The sequence below is a fragment of the Poromitra crassiceps genome (genome assembly GCF_964638095.1).
Source record: "Poromitra crassiceps genome assembly, chromosome: 3".
NCBI classification, from domain to species: Eukaryota; Metazoa; Chordata; class Actinopteri; order Beryciformes; family Melamphaidae; genus Poromitra; species Poromitra crassiceps.
The window spans coordinates 12,861,100-12,867,580 of NC_139625.1; the positions used below are offsets into that span (position 1 = coordinate 12,861,100).

The window sequence follows — 6,481 nt, forward strand, 5'->3', positions numbered from 1 at the left end:
CTGGGAAAACCACGGCACGGGCAGAGGGAGAACATCTACTCTGTGATCTACTCTGTCACACACAGGCAGCACTTTGCACAACGTGCGCACAACGACAGGCTTTTGTGGTGCCGCAAATGCTCTGTTATCGAGTTTCTTGCCAGTATTATTATTTGACTTTGTGGCCAAAATCGGGGACATTTTCGGGGACAGCTCCAGCCGGGGACAGAGCACCGAAATCGGGGACTGTCCCCGAAAATCGGGGACGTCTGGTCACCCTAGACTAACCAGGACCTGACGTGGGCCAGCCACACCACCACTGTCATCAAAAAGGCCCAACAGTGACGGCACGGACTCTAGACGACTAAAGACATTTGGCCTGAGGCCCAAAATCCTCAAGCACTTCTACAGAGGCACCATTGAGAGCCTGCTGACCGGCTGCTTCCCTACCTGGTACGGGAACTGTACCACCATGGACCGCAAGGTCACTGAGAAGGGTGAGGTGCGCGGCCCAGCACATGACAGGATGTGAGCTGCCAAAACTAGTGCCATAAACCTGTTATTTTCATTTGCACACTTCCAAACACCCTTGGACACTGTGAACACTTTTCATATTTATTCTATCTTATTCTCTTTTAATACTGTATCACTTCTACTGTATTACCTTTCCTATTTAACTGTTGCCTTAATTGCCCCTCACATACACTGTCTACAGTATTTGCCCTATTAAACTGTTGCCTTATTGTCTATTTGTTGCTTGCTGTGTTTTTGTGCCCTATTTGTTGTTTTCTGTGATTTGGCACTATTTACCTCCTGCACATTGCCTGTAACGGAGCCCACAGCGTAATCATTTCACACGTGTGTAGTTGTACAACGGAGGAGTGACAATAAGAATCTTGAATCTTGAGGAAGAGCATAATGTTACCTACAGACGGACGGTACCTGTGTCATCTGTGACGTCTGCGTTTACGAGTGATCTCACTGTGCTCACGCGTGGTCTTGATCTTGCGCCCAGCAGTTGTTTGTTGTCTGGCAGGGCGTGGCCTGCTGGGCCACCGAGGAGCCTGAGTGGAGCTGATGGGGCTGCCAAACAGCCTGGGGGCTGGGGTGGCGGCACTGCGTGTAACGAAGGAAAATGCTGGTTTTGGAGCCTCAGCAGCATCTCCAACACTTTGTCCAAAGCCCAAGGAGGCGTTAGGACCCTTTGGAGCAGGGTCTTCACTCTTGTCCACAGGCTTGCCGAAGGTGAATGTGGGTGCCAGCTCCTCATTGGGAACGTCGGGTTTAAAGGAGAAACCCCCTAGAGTTGCGGATGGCTGGGTGACTTTGGGCTCTTTACTAGCAGCACTAAACAGGAAGCCAGAAGGTGCAGAGGCAGTACCTGGCTTCACGGAGGTAAACACGTGAGCAGCAGGCTCCTTTTCTGCTGATAAGGATCCAAAAGTAGAGCCTCCTAGTGGCGTGTTGGTAGTCAGACTGGGCTCACCCAGCCTCCAAAATCCAGATCCATTGGTGGTGGTGTTTGTTGATGTGGTGTCAGTTGATGACGCTACACTGTCACTTTTTTCTTGCGAGGAAGTAGGAAGGGTCATGGAGGATGAGGTAATAATAGTGGGTGCTGCTGTGATTGTCTCATCGGGTTTTAACACTCCAAAGGAGAACCCGTCTTTGGAGGACTTAATCTCTGTGCTAGATGTTCTGGTTCCAAACGCTAGCTCAACTCTGGCTCCGACTTTAAAGGCAAGTTGGTCTGACTTGTTGTCATCACCAAATGCAGAGGAGCCGGACGTGCCAAATGTGGATGAACCAAAAGGTTTGGACTCCATTTTAGCTCCGGGTTTGGATGTCTGGCAGACAACATACTGTATGTCGGCGGCCTTGTTGGGTACACAGCAGACATCACAATCCCAAGCACCCCCTGGCTTCTTAAACTTGTCCCCGTATCCCACAGCTATGGTGGTTGTAGTTGTGGTAGGGGCGATGCGAAGCTCCTTGTCTGTGACAGTTTCCTTGGCAGGGGTCACAGGGGTGGGGTTGATGGCGGTGGGCGGTGGGGAGGCCAAACTGAAGGTGGGCAGGCTGAAAGTGCTGATGGGATGTAAGGCGGCTGACAGGACTGGCACCTCATCATCTTCAGGGTATTTACTGGTCCTCTCCCTCTTCATCTTGCCCTCTTCATCTTGCCCCCCAGCAGGCATGCTGGACAGAGGGTAAGTTGGTCCACGAGAACTAGTTGTGCTCTGAGATGGACCTAGTGCTGCGTCAGGTATTTGTGGTGATTGTCTTGTGGGCGTGTCTCTTGGGGTCATTTCCAAGGTTTGGCCCACTCCACCAGTGGTCAGAGACAGCCTGAAGGACACAGATTGATTTCCTGACACTGAAGCTGCTACAGGAATCACCGGCCTCTGCACTGGCAGGAGGGGGGAATCCACCCAATTTATTTTGTTCTGGAAATGTGAAAGATCTATATTTGTGTCATCCATTGATGCTGACAAGTGAGAGGCTGCAACTGGGATCCTCTTGACATCAGCCAGAGGGCTTGACATGCGTTCCAGAGACTGCAGGATGCGTCTGGCTGTGGCGCTGGTCACTCCACAGGGCTGGGCACCAGAAGGGTTGGCCTTGATCTGCCTCCTCACTGGTGCCGGCCAAGGTGTGCCGGGACGAGTACGAGAGCTCCTGACTGCAGCTGCACCACCATAGGTGGTCCTCCCAGGGTAGAAGGGAGAATCTCCCAGTTGGCTGGAATTGAGCACTGTGCTGTTCAATGTAGAATTGGAGGAGGTTCCAAAGACAGACGGGTTAAGAGCATGCCTTTTCAGACTGGATTGGGCAGGCTGGGGCCCAGAACTGGTACTGGTAGACCACAGCATCAATGCTGATTTGGAGGTGGGGACATTTTTGTCAGAGGCGCAGGAGAAGCGGCTAGTGGTGAAGATGTTGTCTGCTTCGTGCTGGGAGAGGTTGTCCTTTATCTCCTTGACCAAGGAGAAGCCAGTGGAAAAGGGCCCAAGGGCAGAGGAGATGGAGGGCTGTGAGAAAAGGCTGTTGGAGGCCCCTGGGACCGGGGAGGAGGCGTCCAGCGGGGGGAAGTGGAGGTGGGAGTGGCTCAGTGGGCGTCGAGACAGCACATGCTCCTGAAAGTTGAGAGACTCCCTGCTAGTTGAAGGCTTTGTGGTGCTGGGCTCTGGGAAGTCCTGAGGGCCCTCCTCGCTGCCATCAAGAGGGGGCTGGCTGTTCTGCTCTGTCCCGTGCACAACCCCTACCCCTTCATCAGCATCCTCATTCTTGAAGTATTTCTTCATCCAGGAGGTAATGATGCTCTTTACTGTGTCTGTCACCTGACTGAGCAGGCCTGGCTGCTGCTGTTTACTTTTGGCGTAAACAATATATCTTCTGCTTCTAATTTTCCCTCCACCTGTGGCCGCCATGGCTTGTTCGTTTGAGTGCCTATGCACCTCACAATGTCTATGGCAGTGTCTGTCACAAATCACTAATGCACAGAGCCATTGGGACATCATCAGTGACTGGTTGCACTCAGTCTACCAACATTCAGTGATTATGTAGTCACTCGAGCAATTGTGATGTCATCACCAGTGATGTCACCCGAGCAATTGTGATGTCATCATCAGTGATGTCACCGAGCAGTTGTGATGTCATCAGTGATGTCAGTCAATCAATTCCTGATGTCATAAGTGATGTCACTCGAGCAATTGTGATGTCATCAGAGAGGGCTGTGTGTCAAGTGTGTGTTGGACTTTTATTCTGAAGCAGTGTTAATTTTGACATCACATTTTGATTTAGTTTTTGTCATAGTCTTTTGACTAAAATGCCATTTAGTTTTAGTCATATTTCAGTCATCTGAAGTGATTTAGTTTTAGTCTAGTTTATGTTGGCTAAAAGAATCATAAGATTGTAGTCGACTAAATCTACCGTACTTTATATTCAGTCAACTCAAATCTAATGGTCTTAGTCAAAGTGTAATGCATTATTTAAATGTTTCTCTAGAATTTCCAAACTCATTGGAAATATCTATTAATCTGTTACGGAATGGTCATCCCAACTTTATTTTTATTTAGTTAACATCTAGTTCTCGTCAGTGAAAAATTATCATTTTAGTCTAGTTTTAGTTTTAGTTTGTCAATGAAATTAACACAGATTTAACCGATTACAGTGGCACAAAACCCAGCAACGCACGGCAAGTTCGAAGTCGATCGGGCAAACGGTTCTCGAGATATGCGAAGGACAAACATAATGTAACATAGAGACAGACAGACAGTATCTGTGTCATCTGTGTCTGTGTGCACGAGTGATCTCACTGTGTTCACGTGTGGTCTCACTGGGAAGAAATGACGTCGTCGTTTAGGAACCAGGGGTGAGAGGAGGATCGGGTTTTCGAAACTGGATGGATAAATCCAGAAGGACAATGCAAGGTAATGCAACATAAAGGATGCCAACTGCCATAAAACACCACAGAAGAAGCGGTCTCACTGTGTGTGTGTGTGTCCATCACTGATGATGTCACTGTTGACATTGTGATATCATCAGTGTCTGTCATAAATCACTGATGATGTCACTTATGCACATTGTGACATCATCAGTGATGTGATCAGTGATGTCATATAAACAGTCAGGGGGGTCATTACCTAGTGTGAGGCATCATGGACTACACAAGCAGCCAGCCAGGCTCCATGAGCACCACAGGGCAGCAGCAGCGGCGTCTGCGTTCGCGCCAAGGCCTGGTCAAGGACAAGGATCCTGGGCAGGGCATGGAGGCACCCTGCTGGCCCGTAGTGCTACGCAGGCTCATCGAGCTTCCGTCACCCCCTCTGTCCCGACACCAGCTCAATAGACTAGAGCAACACAGTTACAGTAGTACCGGTTGCTCCCTGCTGGAGCCTCTGATGCAGCACTACTGGGAATGGCTGGTGGGACAAGTTCCTTTGTGGGTCGCCCCCAACCTCATCACCATCATTGGCCTGGCCACCAATGTCTTCGCCACCCTAGTGCTCGTCTACTACTGCCCTACTGCCACTGAACAGGCTCCGCTGTGGACATACCTGTTGTGTGCCGTCGGTCTCTTTGTCTACCAGTCATTGGATGCCATCGATGGGAAGCAGGCAAGACGTACTAATAGCAGCTCTCCGCTGGGCGAGCTGTTTGACCATGGTTGCGACTCCGTCTCGACAGTCTTCATGATGCTGGGCAGCAGTATAGCAGCGCAGCTAGGCACCAACCCTGACTGGATGTTCTTCAGCTGCTTTACAGGCATCTTCATGTTCTACACTGCCCACTGGCAGACCTATGTATCAGGCACCCTGCGATTTGGCATCATTGATTGCACTGAGGTGCAAATCTTCTTTATAACCATATATTTGCTGTCGGCTGTGGGAGGATCCGCTTTTTGGCAGTCACTGATTCCGATCATAAATATCCAGATGAAAATAGTTCCTGCCATCTGCACTTTTTTGGGGGCCATCTTCTCTTGTACCAATTACTTCAGAGTTATTTTTACTGGAGGTGTGGGCAAAAATGGATCGACAATAGCAGGAACAAGCGTCCTATCTCCAGCATTACATATTGGCTCAGTTATAGCATTGGCTATGATGATATACAAGAAATCTGCTGTGCAGCTCTTTGAGAAACACCCTTGTCTTTATGTCCTGGCCTTTGGCTTTGTCTCAGCCAAAATCACCAATAAATTAGTTGTGGCACATATGACAAAAAGTGAGATGCATCTGCATGATTTTGCATTCCTGGGACCAGGGCTACTGTTTCTGGATCAGTATTTCGACAGTTTTATTGACGAGTACCCGGTGCTGTGGATTGCACTGATAATTTCTTTTATTGACTTGCTGCGTTACTGTGTTAGTGTTTGCAACCAGATTGCCTGTCATCTTCACATTTCTGTTTTCAAAATCAAGCCTTCAACTCAAGACAAATGTCACATGAGACAAGGAGACTACTACATGAATGGAATAAACTAAAACTAGACATGGGAATTCTGCATCGACATACTGCTCAGACCAAACCGTTGGTTCTCCCTACTGAACTGAAACAAATGGTCCTTAAGAATTTGCACTATGACATAAGACATGCTTTCATACAGAAGGAAATTGAGGATTATGTGATCAGAGAGTGTGCTTGTATTAAGCAGAAGCGGCCTTGGGTCCCGAACAAAGCACCCAGTGGCCCATTCACGTTCATCTCAGTGGATTACCTTGAGCCAAGCAAAGGTGGTTATGAATACATAGTTGTTCTGGTTGACCATGTTACCCACTTCGTTCAAGCGTACCAAAACAAGAATAAGTCAGAGAAGACTGCGGCAGAGAAAATATTCCAGGATGTCATCCTCAGGTTCGGGTTACCCGGAAAAATGGCATCACGATCAGGGGTGTGAATTTGAGAATGCACTGTTTCAGAGCTTCCAACAATTGGCTGACATATCTCACTCTCGAATTATGACGCCACCCGCAGGGGAATCATCCTCTTGAGAGACTGA

The 6,481-nt window shown here is 48.8% G+C and overlaps 1 pseudogene across 1 annotated transcript; it reads left to right on the plus strand.

Moving 5' to 3' along the window:
* Nucleotides 1-4,670: 4,670 nt before the first annotated feature.
* LOC310772973 (choline/ethanolaminephosphotransferase 1 pseudogene) lies at nucleotides 4,671-5,966 on the plus strand (annotated as a pseudogene). The gene has a single exon. The product of its transcript is annotated as a choline/ethanolaminephosphotransferase 1 pseudogene (transcript).
* The last annotated feature ends 515 nt before the right edge of the window (nucleotides 5,967-6,481 follow it).